We start from the raw sequence: 23,084 nt of genomic DNA, 5'->3' as shown, positions 1-23,084 counted from the left end.
GGGAGAAATTGTTGGGTTATATGGTAAGTCCTATGTTTAACTTTAAAACATTCCCAATGTGTTAGTACTCATGTACATTCCCACCAGAAACATAGGGATGTTTCAGATAATCCACATTCATTAGGTAGGCTTAGTTCAAAGTTTTAATTTTAGCTACTATTATTTAAATAGATATTTATTGAGAACTAATGATGTTCGATATCTTTTTATATACTTATTGGTCATTCATATATCTTCTTGGAAATGTGTCTATTGACATATTTTATCAATTTTTTCAAAGTAGATTGATTTCTTTTTCTTTTCCCCCTTTTTTTTTCTTTTTTTTTTTTTTTTTTTTTTTTTTTTTTTTTTTTGAGACGGAGTCTCACTCTGTCACCCAGGCTGGAGTGCAGTGGCAGGATCTCGGCTGACTACAACCTCCGCCACCAGAGTTCGAGCGATTTTCCTGCCTCAGCCTCCCGAGTAGCTGGGATTGCAGGTGCCTGCCACTGCACCCGGCTAATTTTTGTATTTTTAGTAGAGACGGGGTTTCACCATCTTGGCCAGGCTGGTCTTGAACACCTGACCTCGTGGTCCACTCACCTCAGCCTCCCAAAGTGCTGGGATTACAGGCGTGAGCCACCGCACCGTCTGTTTTCTTTTTATGATTGAGTAAAAAATGTCCTTCATATACTTGGGAGACAAGACCTCTCTCATATACATAGAGGGGCAATACTTTTCCCAGTTAGTGGCTTGCTTTTTTATTTTAATGGTGTCATTAAAAAAAAAAAATCCATTTACAGTTCACAATGCAATGAGTTTTGACAGATACAAACACTAGTTAAACTGCCACCACAATATATACAAAATACTTCCATCCCTGCCTTCACTCCTGGCTGGTCACAGACAACTGATGATCTGCCTTCTGTCAAAATAGGTCAGTTTGCATTTTCTAGGTTTTTCAATTTATAAATTGAAACATAAAGTTTTTATTTTTGACTTCTTTTACTCAGCATAATGATTCATTCATGGAGATCCATCTATGCGGTTGCATGTTTTAGTAGTATCCTAATTTTATTGCAAAATAGTATTACATTGTGTAGATACGCTACATTGTGTTTTTCCATTCTCTTAGTGATGGGAATTTGGATTATATCTGGTTTTTGCTTATTGTGAATAAAACCTCTATGGACATTCATGTACAATGCTTTGTGCAGGCATCTATTTTCATTCCTCTTGGGTAAATATCTGGTAATGAAATGTCTGGTTCATACGGTAGGTTATGTTTAACTTAATCAGGAACTGCCTAATGATTTCCTCATAGTTGTATCATTTTATGCCCCTACCAGCAATGTATGAGAATTTCAGTTGCTTTATATCTCATCAGCATTTGGCATCATCAGCTTTTTTAATTTTAGCATGGTAATGTGTATGCAGTGACATCGTATTATGATTTTAATTTGCTTTCCCCTGATGACTAATGCTGCTAAGCAGCTTTTCATATGCTTATTTGCCATCCTTAAAACTTCTTTGGTGATGTGTCAATTCAAGATTTTACCCATTTTGCATTGTTTGTGTTCTCATTCAGGATTTGTAAAAATTTTTTGTTCCAGTTTTTTTTTTTTTTTTTTTTATCAGATATGTGTTGTGCCAATATTTTCTTCCACTCTGTGGCTTACCTTCTCATTGTCCCAGTGGTGGTATTCAAAGGAAAAATGATTTTAATGTAATGAAGTCCAACTTATTAACATTTTCTTTTATGGTTTATATTGTTGCTGTTGTATCTAAACTATAAATATTTCCATATTTATTTCTAAGAGTTTTATAGTTTTAGCTTTTGTATTTAGTCCCATGTTCCATTTTGAGTTCACTTTTGTATGCAATGTGAATTGTCAAAGTTTATCTTTTTTTAATATGGATATCAATTTTTTTTTTTTTTTTTTTGAGACAGAGTTTCCCTCTTTTGCCCAGGCAGGAGTGAACTGGCAGGATCCTGGCTCACTGCAACCTCTGTCCCCCGGTTTCAAGCCATTCTCCTGTCTCAGACTCCCAAGTATCTAGGATTATAGGCAACCACCACCACACCCAGCTAATTTTTGTATTTTTAGTAGAGAAGGGGTTTCACCATGTTGGCCAGGCTCGTCTCGAAACCCTGACCTCAGGTGATCCACCCGCTTCGGCCTCCCAAAGTGCTAGGATCACAGGCGTGAGCCACCGCACCCGGCCAGGATATCAATTGTTAGAGTACCATCTGTAAAGAATCAAATAAAAAAAAGTTTATTTATTCTGTTGTCTAGGTAAAATTTATAAAAACAATTGATATGTGGGTATCTATTTCTGGACTCCCAGCTTGTTGTAACTATATACATATATATCTACACACACTACTGTACTTTCTTGACTACTTTATAATACATTTTGAAATCAGATAGTCTTTCAACTTATTTCTTTTTCAAACTTGTTGTAGTCGTTATATAGCCTTTTCATGTCATATACATCTTAGAATCAGCTTATCCATTTCTACAAAAATGATAGTAATAATAACAATAGCAAAAAGAAGAACGAGGAGGAGGAAAAAGGGGAGGAAGATGTAGAGGAGTAGTATGTCTGCTGCGCTTGAGACTGGGCTTGTGTCGAATCTATAGATCAGTTTGAGAGAACAGATACCTTAATAATATTAATGTTCAATAGATGAACATTGTACATCTCTTCATTTATTTGTGTTTAATTTATTTTATTAATGCTTGGTAATTTGCAGTGTCCAAATCTTGTACCTATTTTGTTAAATTTATATTTAAGTGTTTTCTGTTTTGTTGACCTCGTTGTCAATGGTGTTACTGCATTAAATTTACAATTGTTATTGCTAGTATATAAAAAGACAATTGATTTTTGTATATTGTTTTGCATACATAAGTGTATCTAGTAGTTCTAAAAACTTCTAAAAACCTTTTAGGTAGATGTTTTAGAATTTTCTATATTCATGATTTATCAACTACAAATAAGATAGTTTATTTCCAAATCATATGCCTTTCATTTATTTATTTGACTTACTGCACTGGTCAAGTCCTCCTTTTACATTATTAAACAAAGGTGGTGAAATTTGGTTGTTTGTAAATAGTTTTATCAGGTTGAGAAAGTTTCCTTTCCATTTCTTTTACTATTTTGTTAATAGTTTCTATCATTAATAGGTGTTGAAATTTATCAAATGTTTTCTCTGCATCCAATGATATAATCGTGTTTCCTCTCCTTTACTCATAACTACGGTACCACACATTCCTGACAATGATAATCACTCTTAATTTTTTCAGATTCTTGGACCACCATATATTTTACCATACATTATATATATTTTAATAAGAAATATATTACAAATATTTATATGTTTCTGGCCTTATGTTGCTGGTATCCTACTATATATATATCCTATTAAAATTTGTTTTTCCCACTCAATAATGTTTTTAAAATCCATCTGTAATAATATGTGACACTATGGTTTATTTTCACCAATCTGTGCCATTCATTTATGTGAACATTACAGATTAAAATCATCCAATTTCCTGTCAAAGCATATTTGGTTTGCTTACCACTTTTTTGCCATTACAAACTTTTTCAAGATGAACCTTCTTTCTGCATGTCTCCCAGTGAGTATGTTAGTTTCCTGATTGTACATTCCTGGGGGTGGGGATTGCTGGATAAAATACCCTGCATGTGACTACCCTGGGACTAGACAAAGAGAAAGTAAACCTGCAGGCCAACAACAAAAAAAACAACCTACCCTTCAGCTTTGTAAGACAATGCCAACTTCTTTTCCAAACTAGTTGTAGCAAATTACATTCACACAAATGAATACGCTTACTGGTTGTTCCGTATGCATACAATTCAGTACTTACCATCTGCCAGTAGATGTTGATCTCAGTTTGGTGGATCCCTTTGTGGTTCTGTTGGTAAATATACACCAAGGTTTAATTGGTAAATGTCTTGCCTGTTGTTGATTCCTGTTTCTATTCTTTAAAATACCTATTCATATCATTTTGAGGTACACGGCAATGATACTACATTTTATAGATTTGAGAAGTATATTTTTATAATTGTGTGGAGACCTATTAAAAAACAATTTACTTTTACCTTTCTTAATGCTATTACATAAGGATTTATCACTTTCTCTTTGTATTTCTGTTGTCAGATTTATCTCAAAGTTATTCAGTTCTTAATATTTTGGCAATGCAAATAGTATGTTCAAATTATACTTTGTAACCGTGTATTGCTAGTGTATAAGAACTCACTTTATTTCAAATTTTGGTCTTATGTTTAGAAATCAAGTGATACATTTTGATGATTAATTTTAGTAGTTTGATTATGGATTCCCATGCTTCTTTTACACGAATATTAATATCATCCCAGAATTGACAGGGTATTTTTTTGTCCCATTTATTACAAGTATTTATTCATTTTATTTTTCTTACTTTAATGGCTAGGACTTTGAATAAAATATTGAGTGAAAATGGTGATTGCCAATATACTTATTCGTCTCTGATTTCCTTCCCCCCTCCCTTTTATTTTTAAGATCAGAGTCTTGCTCTATTGCCCACGCTGGAGTGCAATGGTGTGAACATAGCTAACTGCAGCTTTGATCCTCCTGCTTCAAATGATCCTCCTGCTTCAGCCTCTCAAGTAGCTGGGACTACACGTGTTTGCCACCAAGTCTAGTTTTTATTTCTTATAGAGATAGGGTTTCACTATGTTGCCTGGGCTGGTCTCCAGCTTTGGACCTCAAGTTATCCTCTTAACTTAGCCTCCCAAAGTGCTGGGATTACAGGCATGAGCCACCACACCCAGCCCTCATTTATGATTTTTAAATCATTGCTTCTAAGCTTTTACTGTAAAGTCTGATGGATTTTTGGTAGATCATCTTTATTAGGTTAGTAGCATTTCCTTCTAGTCTGTGTATAAGTGTTTTATTATTATTATTATTATTAAATAATTGCTAAATTTTTTCAACTGCTTTTTTCCCCTTCTCTTTAAGAGATAATAAGGATTCCCCCTTTTAATCTGCTAAGATGGGAAATGATTAAAATGTTTTCTAAAATTAGGCCAACATTAAATTTGTTTATTAATTGCCCACTTCGTGCTGGGTGTTCTGCTAGCATCTGAGAAGTATGTAGCAATGATTAAAGTAAGAATAGTGATAAAGTTTTTATTATATTTTTTAAAACTAAGTAAATAAATAATATGACATATGACAATGTTTTGAATAAAAATAGAACAAGATAGAGATTGGTAGCTACTATTTTAAAGAATATGTTTAAGAATGTTCTATCTGATCAAAATGACATTTAGGCAGGCATCAGAAGAAAGTGAGAAAATGAGCTATATGGACACATGCAGGAAGCACTCTCCAGGCAATGGAATTGGCAAGTGCAAAGGCCCTGTTGCAAAAATAAGTTGGTCAGAATGGTGAAGGGATGGCAAGTAACAGTGTAAGTGGGGTTCTACAAAGTCAAAAACACAGCAGCATGTCTGACCAGACAGGTTCTAAATAATCAGATGCTTCATTCCAGGGTCTTGGGGGCCATGGCTAGAACTTTGGAGTTTTATTCTGAAGCAGATAAAACTCGGAGAGCATGACTTATTTTTTAATAGGATCCTCTGGCTTATTTGTGGAAGATAGAGTATAAGAGAGCAAAATTACAAGCAAACTAATGGTTAGAGGGCTCTTGTGTAACTCCAGATGAGAGAGGATAGGGGCTTGGTCAAGTAAGAAAAGTTTGGGGCCAGGCACCGTGGCTCACTCCTGTAATCCCAGCACTTTGGGAGGCCGAGGCAGGTGGATCACCTGAGGTCAGGAGTTCGAGACCAGCCTGACCAACAAGGTGAAACCCTGTCTCTACTAAAAATACAAAAATTAGCTGGGTGTGGTTACAGGTGCCTGTAGTCCCAGCTACCTGGAAGGGAGGCTAAGATAGGAGAACTGCTTGAACCCGGGGGGCAGAGGTTGCAGTGAGCCAAGATCATGCCACTGCACTCCAGCCTGGGCAATGGAGTGAGATTCCATCAAAAAAAAAAAAAAAAAAAAAAAAAAAAGGTTTGGATTCTGGACAAATGGAGAATATCCATACTGACAACAAATACTTTTATAGCACTTACTATCTGCCAGGCACTCTTCTAAGAGTTTTATAAATATGTACCCATTTTACAGCTTCAACAGGTAGATACTATTATTACCACCATTTTATATGGAGAAACTGAGGTACAGAGAGGTAAAATACCTGCACATGTTTGAAGAGTCTCAGGGAGTTAGATTGGAGGCCAGGAACATCAAACAAGGTCTACCTCTGAAGGTGGTTCAAGGTCACGAGGAGCAAGGACAGGGAGGGAGAGTCCTTGGCATACGGAAACTCAGAAGCGGGAGGTTTACAGGCTGTCTGGGGCCTCACTTTAGAATGGCATGAATGCTTTACCTGGCTGTGATTCTAGGGTGTGTTTCTTAGGATAGAAATCTCCACCCTGGCTGTGGATACAAGAGGATTCTGTTATTGGTAATAGTGAAGGAGGGGTAGGATTACGTAATTTATTCTTTTGTTATTGTTAGCATTACATTTTAAAAGAGTCCCTAGGCTCTCTGATCCTGAGAGCTGCAATGTAGTTTTTTATAATAGACAAAAAAGAGAAAGAAGTAGAGTGTCTAGCATTCTTGCTATCTTCTCCCATGATCAGTCCTCAATATTGGATCTGAATTTTCTCTGGCTAAATGATACAAAAGTCTTTTTCTTCTTATTTTTTGTTCATTTGTTTGTTTGTTGAAATGAAGCTCTGCGCATTCTTAGTGTGATGGCACAGAACACCAACTCATTTTTCCTCGCATAAAACTGTCAACCATATGTCTCTAAAATTCACTCAGCATCTGAACTGCTTACATACATTTGCCCATTTCCATCATTTCCCCAAAAGTGAAGTTCTTCAGGCCCCTTACGTACTTTTTATTCATTTCAGTTTTATGTTTAGTTATTTTTGTTTTGGTTTGCAAAATGCTTAGGAAACCAAAGTATGAGAGATCGAGTGAAAGCAGAAAGTACAAAAGAAAATATTGTGTGTTTGTACATTTACAAAACTTCATACATACATATTTACATATATGTATGCATAAAAATATTCATATGTCATATATAATATACTATATGTGTGCACACATGTGTGTGCATGTGCATATATTTATATTATGTTATTACTATTTCTAATGTATATAACTGCATGCAATATCATATATTTTATGTGATTTTATGTATTCTAATATATGATGCAATATATGCTATATACAAAATTAAGAATTTTTCAAAGTCATAGAGAGCATATATTGGAGAGCCAGATACCCGGATCTTCATGTATAATTATGATCTTTGGTACCCAGAGATAACTGGTTGGTAGGCTGAAAAATCAAGTCTAAGTATTCAGAAAGGACTAGGTCAGAATGTAAAACAGATAAATCCAAGCATTGGTGCTTCAGATTAATCAACATACAAATACTTACAAAACACCTGTCTTGGGTAGAGAACAATGGCAGGTGCTGTGTTGTGAGGGAGTAAACAGTGTTATAACAAATGCCGCTTGCTCTGCAGGAGTTCACATTAAAGATAGCGTGATAAGATACCTACATGTCGTTACAAACCAAAGCAATGCAGGACAAAATCCATAAGGATGATCTAGACAGTAAGATAATTTCAGAGAAAGGAGAATGACTTGACTGAGGGATCAGGGAGGGCTCTGAGGAGGAATTAGGATTTGAGCCTGGATGTGAATACTGTCTGTTATACACAGGTAGAGAGGGACAGGGATGCCTGCCTATGAGCACTTGTGTCAGTTCTCTCTGCCTTTAGGCCACAGCACTGTGTATGGTTTCCTCACACATTTTGGTCAATAGAAATTCCCTCAGTAATCACCAAGGATGCCCAAAATCTCAATCTCAGCTTTACTTCTTCCAAGGACTTGGAATCAAGCTTTTCCTGAAAAGGTTGTATTAGCTAGGGATAGACTAAGGCTGTCAACTTTGTCTTTCTCTGTATCTTCCCTATACCAGGTACATAGTAGATACTGTTATCTGTTTTTGTGCTGCTGTAAAGGAATACCTGAGGCTGGACAGTTTATAAGGAAAAGAGGTTTAATTGGCTCCTAGTTCTACAGGCTGTACAGGAAGCACGGTGCTGGCCTCTGCTTGGCTTCTGGTGAAGCCTCAAGGCTTCCCTCATGGCAGAAGGGGTAGTAGGAGAAGGCGTGTCACATGGCAAGAGTGAACAAGGGGATGGAGCACGTGGCACACTCTTTTAAACCACCAGATCTCATGTGCTCTCAGAGTGAGAGCTCGCTCATTACTGCCAGGAGGACACCAAGCCATTCATGAGGAATCTGCCCCATGACAAAAACGCCTCCCACCAAGCCTCAGCTCCAACATTGGGGATTACATTTCAACATGAGGTTTGGAGGGAAACATCCGAACTGTATAAGATACTTAGCAAATGTTTACTTAATGCAAAAATACATTCCCATTTAACTTGAAATCTTTAGAATTGCACTCTCCATCTCTAGTAAGCCACATAGTTTGATCTATTGCACTGAACACAGTACTAGATACATTACTAAAATTATTTCTCAGTGACCAGCTATTCGCTGGAACCAGAATCCCTTCCTAATTGCAGTCTTATTGGCTAGGTATTGGCACTGCACTTAGCTTAAGTGTCACCTCCCTCATCAGGGTGCACTGCCATAAATGGACAGATGGCCATGGGTTCAGGGCTGCTGTTTCCCTGAGTCTGAGTGTTTCTTGCCAACCAGGATTGCAAGGAAGTCTGGATTTTTTTTTTTTTTTTGTAATTATTTTCATCTCCATGCCTAATGCTAAGCCTACTCAATATCAAAAATGCCTAAACTGCTAAATATGACACAATGGCTATCTGGTGCATACTAAAAGATAACCTCAGTTCCTAGCTTGGTTTTTCAAAGCTATCATTATCAAGTCATAGTTTCCTTGTGGGTGACTGTTTTAAATGGCAGGAATGACTTGAGCTATGCAAAGAGATATGAGCATCCCCAAAATGTCTCAAGTGTGGTGAGTGTGTGGAAGAGAAATTTGAATAAAGCAGAGGTCCTCAATCTAACTGGAATCAACACTTCCCGTTTATGACCAATATTTGTCATTTCTCCTTTATTATCCTAAAATAAAAAGCAAAGGTGATATAATATTTGACATAAATAGTTTGAGTATCAATATTGTCCTCTAACAGTAATATAAAAGGAAAGTATAATAAACTGCTACAAATTAAGTTTGTGACTGATCAGAGACAGTTCACTTAATACATACTGTCCTAAGCAGCTAGATCCTTACTTTTCTCCTTGGAACCCCAGTTTATTCCCAAGGTATTTTCTACATCAATTCTTGTTTTCCTTTTAGCCCTATATTCGAAACTTCTATTGAATACCAGCTACACACCAGACACTGTGATAGGCAATAATATAAGAATTAATATCTCCCACGCGGCTGATATGGAAACCAACACGTTAACCCAGTTTTCCTAGACTGTATTATGAATAGGCAGCTGAACAAAGTTTTGAAAGCAAATATACCTGTTATTTCTGCTGTCACAAACATGAAAGCAGTTATGGGTGAGGTAGTCACTGGCAGGGAGTCTGAGGGAGGTTTCTGAGGGGCAGGGTTGGTGTTCTCTTTCTCATGCAGTTGGTTATATGAGTATGCTCCGTTGGTTGAAGTTCAGTGAGTTTTACACTTACGATTTGTGCTATGTGAACTTTTCTTTATGTATGTTGTTCTTCAATAAAAGCTCACTCCAAGGGCAGGGAAAGAAGCAAATCTATCTAAATCCAACAGTTTCCTTTGCCTGAAGCCAGATTTCAATGAATCTCCACTTCAAATGTCAGGTCCCCTTCTTAGTATGCTTTTTGTCATTTTATTAGCACTGGCCTGCTTTGCAACGATAGCTCTTTAGACCCTTCTTTACTGAGAGCTCTTAGCGGAAACCAGGACTCCTCTTGAGGGGTAGGGATAAGAGGAATTAGAGATATTGATCCAAATCTGAGTTCTACTGGCGACCCTTTCCCATCCTGCCAAACCCCGATGTGACATTTTCATTGGGCGTCACGACGCTTCATTAGACATTACATTCATTCTATGACACAGGTTCTGAAGAAGAACTCAACTTCAGTCCCATGGAGACCACCGAATGAGGAACCTTCTCGCAGGAAAGAAAGTAACCAGGAAGTGAGTTTTGGTGGGAAATGTGTCTTTCAAATTCAAAGCAGTAGATTGGAATGCTTATGGATAGCCCAGCCTTAGAATTGAGATGGCCCTCAGAAATTAGAGCACTGAATTTCACTTGAACAACTTTGAAAAGCCTAAACAACAAGGGAATATCTGTATATATATCCTGGCCTGTGCTCTCTCTATGTCCCAGAATGGGGTCAGATGGGCACAGCAGGCCATGGACTGTCCATAGTGTTAGATGCCAACTGGGTAGCTATTCAATTATGAATAGTTAGAAAAGAGAGAGAGAAAAAAGAGGAAATAACTAAAAGACTCTCCACCATACCACTGTCCCTCAAGCCATGGAAAGAGGCAATTCTGAAATGGTTAGTGGTCATGGAAAATAGGTTAATGATTTTACAAATTTCCCAGACAGTGAAAAAGTGATACATTTATTTCTAGGCAAGTAGATCAGTTTGCTTCTTTATCATAAAAGGGCTTGAAGAATTCAATGAGGATCAGAGGGAAAAAAATGCTTAAAGAAATGTTGCTTTCAAAGTTGTATTTAAAAATCACACATACCCTTCTATATTTTATAAGGCATTAAAAGGCTTTCCAAGGGTAAATTTAAACATTTCAATTAGTCATCTTACAAGCTGACTTTAGAACATAAAGTATACGTAAGCTTTAATTTCATTTTATTTCTCAACCTTATAATGGTCAAAAGAAACAGATACTGTGGGGTGAAGTAAAATCTTTGAACCATACAGTAAAATATGAGGCTATAATGAACTATTTTTTAAAACTTGGTGTTTACCAAGCATAGAGCTATGTTGGTACTGAGCTGGCTTTATGTTTCTTTGGCCAGGCATGATGATAGAGACCGTGTTACATTATTACCTTTAATCCATACTCTAATCCTAAGTGGTAGATAGTAAATTGTGCTTTTGAAATAAGGGTACTAGACTGGGCACAGTGGCTCACACCTGTAATCCCAGAATTTTGGAAGGTCAAGGTGGGAAGATCACTTGAGCCCAGGAGTTTGAGACCAGCCTGGGCAACATAGAGAGACTCCATCTCTACAAAAAATTTAAAAATTAGACAAGCATGGTGGTGCATGCCTGTAATCCCAACTATTAGGAGGCTGAGGTCTGAGGATCACCTGAGTGTGGGAGATCAAGGCTGTAGTGAGCCAGGTTGGCACTACTGTACTCCAGGGTGAGTGACAGAGTGAGGCCCTGTCTCAAAAATAAATAAACAAACAAACAAACAAACATAAGGGTACTAAGGCACGTAGAAGTTAACCAACCTGTCCAAGTTACAGAGCCCACAGCTCTCAATCAAATAGATACAATTTTACGCCAGTGAAACTTCTGAGGTGAAAGCCTTTTAGGAGACATACAAATGTGTCAAAAGTTCAAAAAGCTCTGAAGGTTATTTCCAGAAGGAAGGCACAGAGGAGAAAAAAGAAAATGTTTGAAAATACAGTGGTAGAAAATTCACCTGACCTGAGAAGCAGTATTTTGCCACCAATGTCTCTGATATATTAATTATTCTCTGTTACATTAAGATTTCAGTTTTTAATTTTAACAATTTTTCCTCCTGGATTTGAATTTTCTGTGTTTGGTTTGATGCTTTTTCTCACAAGGGTGCATTGCCTCAAATGTTTGGGAATTTTTAGTCCTCTTTTCATATTTGTAAATAAGAATCTGTATTGATCAGTCTTTGCAACAGGAGTACATTTTTCCCAGCCTCTGGGTTCTAATTTTATGACACCACTGCCTATAATTCTGAAATTATTCAAAACACTAATGGAAAAAATCACTTTTTAGAGATACTCTTCTTCACCTGGATGAGTTTGCAATTTTCTCAGCTTCTTCATTGTATTTTATCACTATTTACCCTGTTCCCATTGGCTTTGCATTTTTCACAAACTCCATAATGATCATGTGGGCTGATGACACCCCTCCCAGCCTCCTAGCCCTGCTATGGAGTTTTTATTCATTTACTCATTTGTTCATATATCCAACTTTTTATTGAAGTCTATACATACAGAAAGGTGAACATATTGTGAGGCTATAACTTGATTAATTTTTAAAGAGTATGCTTGTATAACTATCTCCCAGATCAAGCAGCAGATTCTTGCCCGGAATTCCAGAAACCCACCCCCTGCACCTTTCCATATACTAAAGCCCCCCTCCCAAGGAAGTCAACTATCCTGACCTCTAGCACCGTATTAAATTTGCCTGTTTTGTACTTTATGTAAGCAGGATTCTACAGTATCCTGAGCATTTTGGGGATGCTCATGTATCTTTGCATAGCTCAAAGTACACTTTGTGCCTTGCTTCTTTAATCTGTGTTTGGAGATTCACCCATGTTCTTGCATGTAACCATGCTTTATTTGTTCTCATGAGGTGGGAGGATCACCTGAACCCGGGAGGTCAAAGCTGTAGTGAGCCAGGAAGGTGCCACTGTACTCCAGCCTGGGCAACAGAGCAAGACCTTGTTTCAAAGCATGTACCTAGCATATACCCAGGAGTAGAATTGCTGGCTTTGATTTATTTTGTTATTATATATTCTCTGCCATTTCAATAGGCTTTGGAATGAACAAAATATAAACACATTAGATCTGTTTGCCATCTTTTACCAGAAAGCCTAAAGCATGGTTTTGACTGATAAGAATCATTTACAATTCAATAGCAACGCTATTGCTTACACTTTAAAAATTTTTATTTAAACCAAAATGAGAAAACTTTGAGTTCACCACCATTAAAAACAATGACAAAACTCGTAGATTTTGTTTTGCTCCCTTTTAATACTCCAATGTATATTTGCTTTAAAATTTGCTTAAGAGACCATCACAGAAAATATCCATTATAAAACTTATTTTTCTAGAATCTTAACCATCTCTATAATGCCACAGTTAAAAACAAAAAATAAGAAAGAAAAAAAAGAGACTTAAATAGCATTTTTTTCCTTTCCTGTTGTTTTGATCTGTATTTGTTCAATTATGCATCTTTGAATAAATCTAGTCCCTCATCCACTAACCTTCTTCTGAACTTAAATGATTTGTATGTGGTCTAATCATATTTCCTGGTCCCATGGCACTCTAGAGTCTAACTGTGCATTCTGGTCTCTTATTTCCATACATTGTGTCTCAGAGATAACCAAATGCATGGTCAGCTTCCCTAATTACAGCCACCAGGTCCTGGCGGCCTCCTGCAGTGCCCTCTCTTCCCTGCATCCTTTCACTTTTGTGTTTTCATTTTTTCCATCTCTCTCCCTGAAGTATCCTTTCAAATTTCCCTGGCCCTAAGGAGACTGCTTCAACATTTGTTTACATGTCAAAATAATTGAAGACTAAATTAATTCTCAGCTTCACTTTATCAAGCTCCTTTTCAATTGTGGCTTTTTCCCCCTTTAGACTTTGGACTTTGGCAACTAGGATAGGCTTTGAAAACACAAAAAAGCACAATAGATATTGATGGATCACTTGATAGACTGTGTCCTCTAGGCCTAGAGTCTATGATTTTATGATTCATTGGCTTGCTAGGTTTCTTTTTGTTTTTTCCTCCTGGGTTCCCAATATCTGATTATTAAATTACACAGAAAGAACCATTAAGCGTGTTTGTAAAGCCCACATTCTTAATATTTCTGCTCCTTTTTTAAGAGACTTAATGGAAAACCTAATATAAACACCTGAACTGTGCATTCTTTCATGAGAGGAAGACATATTTCATAACTCCTTATATGCTAAAAACCCAATATATTGACCAAACATGTAGAAGCCACATACACACACACATTTTGCCTATTTTTGTATTTTATATATTTCCTTTCTTATACTTTGTATGGTCTGTGTAAGTGAACTAGATATGTAACACATTGAGCTATGTATATATAGTAGATTGAACTTCTATGATGTCTTAGGAACACATAGGATTGGGGATTGTGGTAGGCAGCTTCTGTGATGACCTCATAAAAATTTCCACCTTCCTGATATATTTGCTTTGTGTAATTCCCTCGCCTTGAGTATGATCTAGTCTAGTGACTTGCTGTTATGTAATAAAATATAGCAAAGGTGATAGTATACCACTTCAGTGATTGTAACCGAAGACGGTAACATTTGTATTTCAAGTAGATTCTCTCAATTGACTCTCTCGTTTGATGGTTTTAGTAAGGCAAGTTGCCATCTGGAGAGACCCAAGGGGCATTAAATTGAGGGCAGCTGCTAGCCAGCAGCCATCTAGAAACTGAGGCCTTCAATCCAACCAGTCCTTGAAGAACTGAATTTTGCCAGCAGACACATCAATTGGGAGTGGATACTTTCCCAGCTGAGCCTTACATGAGGCTGCAGCCCTGGTTGACACCTCAATTGTAGGTTCTTAGATTCTGATATAGAGTCCCCAGATAAGTCATACCTAGACTCTGAATTAGAGAAATTGAAAATAATAATCACACCTTATTTTCTCCACTAAGTTTGTTAATTTGTTATATGGCAATAAAGGCCACATTTGTGGAGTGCATGCCCAGTACTCATCAAGGGAATGGGCAGCTGATATGCAGAATCTCATTTGGTCATAACAATCATTCTGCAAACTAAGGCTTTGGTTGCGATATAGTCATGACTCTAAATTGCACAGATACAGAAAAAAACTCTTCTGACAAGTTAGTTAGCTCAACCTGCCCATGGTGATATGGAGCCAAGATTTTAAAACTGGACTACAACCTGAGAAGAATGGAATGAGAGAAAAGGAAAGGATCTGACATGGGTCCTGTTTCATGGGTGAGGAGTGAGACAGGGGGTTGAGCTTTAAGTAGGATGGGTTTTGCTATCCCCAAAATGCAGCAGAAAGTAAAACAAAGCAGGAAAATATTAAGTCATGCTCTATCTGAATAATACTCCAAAGAAGGTAGAAAATTAGTTTAAATTCTCTTGTATTGGGTAAAAATCAAGTGAAGTTATAGAAAGGGTTCAAAAAAGAATCACAGGAATTATGCCTTTTTAAACAAACCATTGAAGAAAACTTGTTTGGTAATCATTTAAAATACATAGTACATTTTTCCCAGGAAAGAAATGTTTTACATCAAGACCAGGTACTTACACTAGCTATATATATATACACATACACATACACACACACACATATATATACACACACACATACACACATATATACACACACACACATATATACACATATATACACACACACACATATATGTATACACACATATATTTATATAACCATAATGCAGCTGAAATACTACATGTTTGCAATGCAACTAAAAAAATACTGGACTCTTAAAATGATCCATATTAGATATAGCAGCAAAATAAACCCCACTAAGATGGAAAAATACATTGCTTTTAGCTCAACTCTTTCCTCAAGAAAATGAATTTTAATAGAAAATTTGTGGGTACTCTGGACTTTCGTATGACCTTTAAAATTGACATCACCAGTTTAATATTGGTATTTCTAATTTATTTACAAAGCAACATACTTTTCCTTGATACAAATGTGTTGCTAGCATGAATCTTATTCATAATGGACATGGATAAGAACACAGAGAGGATGAGGTGTTTCAGTTGAGAGATAACTAGATAACAAGTTGGGAGGGAGAATATAAAGGAGAAAGGAATTAAGAAAATAACTGGGCACCAGGATGGTTCCAAGATGGCAGAATAGGAACAGCTCCAGTCTACAGCTTCCAGTGTGAGCAATGCAGAAGATGAGTGATTTCTGCATTTCCAACTGAGGTACTGGGTTCATCTCACTGGGGCTTGTTGGACAGTGGGTGTAGGACAGTGGGTGCAGCCCACCGAGCATGAACCGAAGCAGGGCGAGGCATCACCTCACACAGGAAGCACAAGGGGTCAGGGAATTCCCTTTCCTAGCCAAGGGAAGCTGTGACAGATGGCACCTGGAAAATCGGGTCACTCCCACCCTAATACTGTGCTTTTCCAATGGTCTTAGCAAATGGCACACCAAGAAATTATATCCCACTCCTGGCTCAGAGGGTCCCATGCCCACAGAGCCTCGCTCATTGCTAGCACAGCAGTCTGAGATCGAACTGCAACATGGCAGCAAGGCTGGAGCAGGGGCACCCGCCATTGCTGAGGCTTGAGTAGGTTAATAAAGCATCCAGGAAGCTCAAACTGGGTGGAGCCCACTGCAGCTCAAGGAGGTCTGCCTGCCTCTGTAGACTCCACTTCTGGGGGCAGGCATAGCTGAATAAAAGGCAGCAGAAACCTCTGCAGACTTAAATGTCTGCAGACAGCTTTGAAGAGAGTAGTGGTTCTCCCAGCATGGAGTTTGAGATCTGAGAACAGACAGACTGCCTCCTCAAGTGGGTCCCTGAGCCCCGAGTAGCCTAACTGAGAGGCACCCCCCCAGTAGGGGCAGACTGACACCTCACATGGCCGGGTGCCCCTCTGAGACGAAACTTCCAGAGGAATGATCAGGCAGTAACATTTGCTGTTCAGCAATATTCGCTGTTCTGCAGGCTCCACTGCTGAAACCCAGGCAAACGGCCTGAAGTAGACCTCCAGCAAACTCCAACAGACCTGCTGCTGAGGGTCCTGACTGTTAGGAGGAAAACTAACAAACAGAAAGGACATCCACACCAAAACCTCATCTGTACGTCACCATCATCAAAGAGCAAAGGTAGATAAAACCACACAGATAGGGAAAAAACAGAGCAGAAAAGCTGAAAATTCTAAAAATCAGAGTGCCTCTCCCCCTCCAAAGGAATGCAGCTCCTCACCAGCAATGGAACAAAGCTGGACAGAGAATGACTTTGACGAGTTGAGAGAAGAAAGCTTCAGATGACCAAACATCTCCAAGCTAAAGGAGGAAGTTTGAACCCATCACAAAGAAGCTAAGACCCTTGAAAAAAGATTAGATGAATGGCTAACTAGAATAACCAGTGCAGATAAGTCCTTAAATGACCTGATGAAGCTGAAAACTATGGCACGAGAACTATGTGATGAATGCACAAACTTCAGTAGCCAATTCGATCAACTGAAAGGGTATCAGTGATTGAAGATCAAATAAATGAAATGAAACAAGAAGAGAAGTTTACAGAAAAAAGAGTAAAAAGAAATGAACAAAGCCTCCAAGAAATATGGGACTATGTGAAAAGACCAAATCTACGTCTGACTGGTATACCTGAAAGTGACGGGGAGAATGGAACCAAGTTGGAAAACACTCTGCAGGATATTATCCAGGATAACTTCCCCAACCTAGGGAGGCAGGCCAACATTCAAATTCAGGAAATACAGAGAACACCACAAAGATACTCCTCTAGAGGAGCAACTCCAAGACACATAATTGTCAGATTCACCAAAGTTGAAATGAAGGAAAAAATGTTAAGGGCAGCTGAGAAAAAGGTTGGGTTACCCACAAAGGGAAGCCCATCAGACTAACAGCGGATCTCTCAGCAGAAACTCTACAAGCCAGAAGAGGGTAGGGGCCAATATTCAACATTCTTAAAGAAAAGAATTTTCAACCCGGAATTTCATATCCAGCCAAACTAAGCTTCCTAAGTGAAGGAGAAATAAAATTCTTTACAGAAAAGCAAATGCTGAGAGATTTTGTCACCACCAGGCCTGCTCTACAAGAGCTCCTAAAGGAAGCACTAAATATGGAAAGGAACAACCAGTAGCAGCCACTGCAAAAACATGCCAAATTGTAAAGACCATCGATCTAGGAAGAAACTGCATCAACTAATGAGCAAAATAACCAGCTAACATCATAACGACAGGATCAAATTCACACATAACAATATTAACCTTAAATATAAATGGGCTAAATGCTCCAATTCAAAGACACAGACTGGAAAATTGGATAAAGAGTCAAGACCCATCAGTGTGCTGTATTCAGGAGACCCACCTCCCATGCAGAGACACACATAAGCTCAAAATAAAGGGATGGAAGAAGATCTACCAAGCAAATGGAAACAAAAAAAGGCAGGGGTTGCAATCCTAGTCTCTGATAAAACAGACTTCAAACCAACAAAGATCAAAAGAGACAAAGAAGGCCATTATATAATAGTAAAGGGATCAATTCAACAAGAAGAGTGAACTATCTTAAATATATAAGCACCCAATACAGGAGCACCCAGATAATAAAGCAAGTCCTTAGAGACCTACAAGGAGACGTAGACTCTCACACAATAATAATGGGAGACTTTAACACCCCACTGTCAACATTAGACAGATCAACGAAACAGAAAGTTAACAAGGATATCCAGGAATTGAACTCAGCTCTGCACCAAATGGACCTAATAGACATCTACAGAACTCTCCACTCCAAATCAACAGAATATACATTCTTCTCAGCACCACATTGCACTTATTCCAAAATTGACCACATAGTTGGAAGTAAAGCACCCCTCAGTAAATGTAAAAGGACAGAAATTATAACAAACTGTCTCTCAGACCACAGTGCAATCAAACTAGAACTCAGGATTAAGAAACTTACTCAAAACCGCTCAACTACATGGAAACTGAACAATCTGCTCCTGAATGACTACTGAGTACATAAAGAAATGACGGCAAAAATAAAGATGTTCTTTGAAACCAATGAGAACAAAGACACAACATACCAGAATCTCTGGGACACATTTCACGCAGTGTGTAGAGGGAAATTTATAGCACTAAATGCCCACAAGAGAAAGCAGGAAAGATCTAAAATTGATACCCTAACATCACAATTAAAAGAACTAGAGAAGCAAGAACAAATACATTCAAAAGCTGGCAGAGGGCAAGAAATAACTAAGATAAGAGCAGAACTGAAGGAGATAGAGACACAAAAAACCCTTCAAAAAAATCAATGAATCCAGAAGCTGGTTTTTTGAAAAGATCAACAAAATTGATGGACCTCTAGCAAGACTAGTAAAGAAGAAAAGAGAGAAGAATCAAATAGATGCAATAAAAAATGATAAAGGGGATATCACCACCGACCCCACAGAAATACAACCTACCATCAGAGAATACTATAAACACCTCTATGCAAATAAAGTAGAAATCTAGAAGAAATGGATAAATTCCTGGACACATGCACCCTCTCAAGACTAAACCAGGAAGAAGTTGAATCCCTGAATAGACCAATAATAGGTTCTGAAATTGAGGCAATAATTAATAGCCTACCAACCAAAAAAAGTCCAGGACCAGATGGATTCACAGAAGAATTCTACCAGAGGTACAAGGAGGAGCTGGTACCGTTCCTTCTGAAACTATTCCAATCAATAGATAAAGAGGGAATCCTCCCTAAGCCATTTTATGAGACCAGCATCATCCTGATACCAAAGCCTGGCAGAGACACAATAAAAAAAGAGAATTTTAGACCATATCCCTGATGAACATTGATGCAAAAATCCTCAATAAAATAGTGGCAAACCAAATCCAGCAGCACATCAAAAAGCTTATCCACCATGATCAAGTCAGCTTCATCCCTGGGATGCAAGGCTGGTTCAACGTACGCAAATCAATTAACATAATCCAGCATATAAACAGAACCAAACACAAAAACCACATGATTATCTCAATAGATGCAGAAAAGGCCTTTGACAAAATTCAACAGCCCTTCATGCTAAAAACTCTCAATAAATTCGGTATTGATGGAACGTATCTCAAAATCATAAGAGCTATTTATGACAAACCCATAGCCAATATCATACTGAAGGGGCAAAAACTGGAAGCATTCCCTTTGAAAACTGGCAGAAGACAGGGATGCCCTCTCTCACCACACCTATTCAACATAGTGTTGGAAGTTCTGGCCAGGGCAATCAGGCAGGAGAAAGAAATAAAGGGTATTCAATTAGGAAAAGAGGAAGTCAAACCGTCTCTGTTTGCAGATGACATGATTGTATATTTAGAAAACCCGATCATCTCAACCCAAAATTTCCTTAAGCTGATAAGCAACTTCAGCAAAGTCTCAGGGTAGAAAATCAATGTGTAAAAATTACAAGCATTCTTATACACCAATAACAAACACAGAGCCAAATCATGAGTGAACTCCCATTCACAATTGCTACAAAGAGAATAAAATACCTAGGAATCCAACTTACAAGGGATATGAAGGACTTCTTCAAAGAGAACTGCAAACCACTGCTCAATGAAATAAAGGAGGACACAAACAAATGGAAGAACATTCCATGCTCATGGATAGGAAGAATCAATATCGTGAAAATGGCCATACTGCCCAAGGTAATTTATAGATTCAATGCCATCCCCATCAAGCTTTCTTCACAGAATTGGAAAAAACTACTTTAAAGTTTATATGGAACCAAAAAAGAGCCCACATTGCCAAGTCAATCCTAAGCCAAAAGAACAAAGCTGAAGGCATCATGCTACCTGACTTCAAACTATACTACAAGGTTACAGTAACCAAAACAGCATGGTACTGGTACCAAAACAGAGATATAGACCAATGGAACAGAACAGAGCCCTCAGAAATAATACCACACATCTACAACCATCTGATCTTTGGCAACCCTGACAAAAACAAGAAATGAGGAAAGGATTCCCTATTTAATAAATGGTGCTGGGAAAACTGGCTAGCCATATGTGGAAAGCTGAAACTGGATCCCTTCCTTACAATTTATACAAAAATTAATTCAAGGTGGATTAAAGACTTAAATGTTAGACCTAAAACCATAAAAACCCTAGAAGAAAACCTAGGTAATACCATTCAGGACATAGGCATGGGCAAGGACTTCATGTCTAAAACACCAAAAGCAATGGCAACAAAAGCCAAAATTGACAAATGGGACCTAATTAAACCAAAGAGCTTCTGCACAGCAAAAGAAACTACCATCAGAGTGAACAGGCAACCTACAGAATGGGAGAAAATTTTTGCAATCTACTCATCTAACAAAGGGCTAATATCCAGAATCTATAAAGAACTCAAACAAATTTACAAGAAGAAAACCAAACAACCCCATCAAAAAGTGGGCAAAGGATATGAACAGACATTTCTCAAAAGAAGACATTTATGCAGTCAACAGACACATGAAAAAATGCTCATCATCACTGGCCATCAGAGAAGTGCAAGTCAAAACCACAATGATATACCATCTCACAACAGTTAGAATGGCACTCATTAAAAAATCAGAAAACGACAGGTGCTGGAGAGGATGTGGAGAAATAGGAACACTTTTACACTATTGGTGGCACTGTAAACTAGTTCAACCATTGTGGAAGACAGTGTGGCCATTCCTCAAGGATCTAGAACTAGAAATACCGTTTAACCCAGCAATCCCATTACTGGGTATATACCCAAAAAATTATAAATCATGCTGCTATAAAGACACATGCACATGTATATGTATTGTGGCACTATTCACAATAGCAAAGACTTGGAACCAACCCCAATGTCCATCAATGATAGACTGGATTAAGAAAACGTGGCACATATACACCATGGAATACTATGCAGCCACAAAAAAGGATGCATCCATGTCTTTTGTAGGGACATGAAGTTGGAAACCATCATTCTCAGCAAACTATCGGAAGGATAAAAAACCAAACACCGCATGTTCTCACTCATAGGTGGGAATTGAACAATGAGAACACCTGGACACAGGAAGGGGAACATCACACACTGGGGCCTGTTGTGGAGTGGGCGGAGGGAGAAGGTATAGCATTAGGAGATATACCTAATGTAAATGACCAGCTAATGGGTGCAGCACACCAACATGGCACATGTATACATATGTAACAAACCTGCACATTGTGCACATGTATCCTAGAACTTAAAGTATAATAATAATAATAATAATAATAATAAAAGAAAATAACTGGGCACCAAAAAGATATAAAATGTTTGCTGGTGGAAGAATCAGTTCAGTTAGATATATAAGTGACTCCATCACAGGAGCAAATGGGAATGCTGACTCTACGGATTACCTCTGTGTATGTTTAGTCAGTTCCTGGGCCTCAAATTTCTCATCTTAAAGCTGGCATTACAATGCTTGTTTCTATATTAAATAGCCTAATGTATATGGCAATTCCTTGTAACAATTTGCCATGATAGTGGACTCTGAATGATATTTGTTGAATCTGAAACTAAATCTCTGCAGCCTTTATAAGGAGAAATAATGGAAATCATAAAGAAGAAAATTTGGATTATTCGTTGCTCAAGATAGGTTTGTCTGGTGAGTGAAGAAGGGAAGGTGTGATGGCTAATTTTAGGTGTCAACTTGACTGGATTAAGAAATATGCAGAAAGCTGGTAAAGCATTATTTCTAAGTATGTCTGTGAGAGTGCTTCCAGAAGAGATTGGCATTTGAATTAGTAGACTGGGTAAGGAAGATCTGCTTCTACCTGACATGGTTGGGCTCTGTCCCCACCCAGATCTCCTCTAGAATTCCCATGTGTTGTGGGAGGGACCCAGTGGGAGGTGATTGAATCATGGGGGCAGGTCTTTCCCATGCTGTTCTCATGACCATGAATATGTCTTATGAGACCTGATGGTTTAATAAGAAGGAGTTTCCCTGCTCAAGTTTTCTTTGACTGCCACCATCCATGTAAGACATGACTTGTTCCTCCTTGCCTTCTGCCATGATTGTGAGGCTTCCCTGGCCATGTGGAACTGTAAGTTCATTAAACTTTTTTCTTTCCAGTCTCAGGTATGACGTTATCAGCAGTATGAAAATAGACTAATACAGTAAATTGGTACCAGTAGAGTGGAACACTGCTGTAGATACCCAACATTTGGAAGCAAATTTGGAACTTGGTGACAGGCATGGGTTGGAACAGTTTGGGGGCTCAGAAGAGGACAGAAAAATGTGGGAAAGTTTAAACTCCCTGGAGACTTGTTGAATGGCTTTGACCAAAATGCTGATAATGATA

The 23,084-nt window shown here is 38.1% G+C and overlaps 1 long non-coding RNA gene across 2 annotated transcripts in view; it reads right to left on the bottom strand.

Annotated features, from left to right (window-relative positions):
• The window catches only part of LOC110743859, a 71,871-nt gene extending 62,191 nt beyond the window's left edge, over positions 1–9,680 (bottom strand). For both annotated transcript variants that reach the window (XR_004185417.1, XR_004185418.1), the window contains exons 1-2: positions 9,592–9,680; positions 3,870–3,917 (exon numbers count right to left, since the gene is read on the bottom strand). This is a non-coding gene — a long non-coding RNA (uncharacterized LOC110743859). The remainder of the gene's footprint in view (positions 1–3,869; positions 3,918–9,591) is intronic.
• Positions 9,681–23,084: the final 13,404 nt, after the last annotated feature.

The sequence above is a fragment of the Papio anubis genome, chromosome 7 (assembly GCF_008728515.1).
Source record: "Papio anubis isolate 15944 chromosome 7, Panubis1.0, whole genome shotgun sequence".
Lineage (NCBI taxonomy): Eukaryota > Metazoa > Chordata > Mammalia > Primates > Cercopithecidae > Papio > Papio anubis.
The sequence above is the reverse complement of the archived record's forward strand: the minus strand, read 5'-3'. Positions and strand labels throughout refer to the sequence as shown.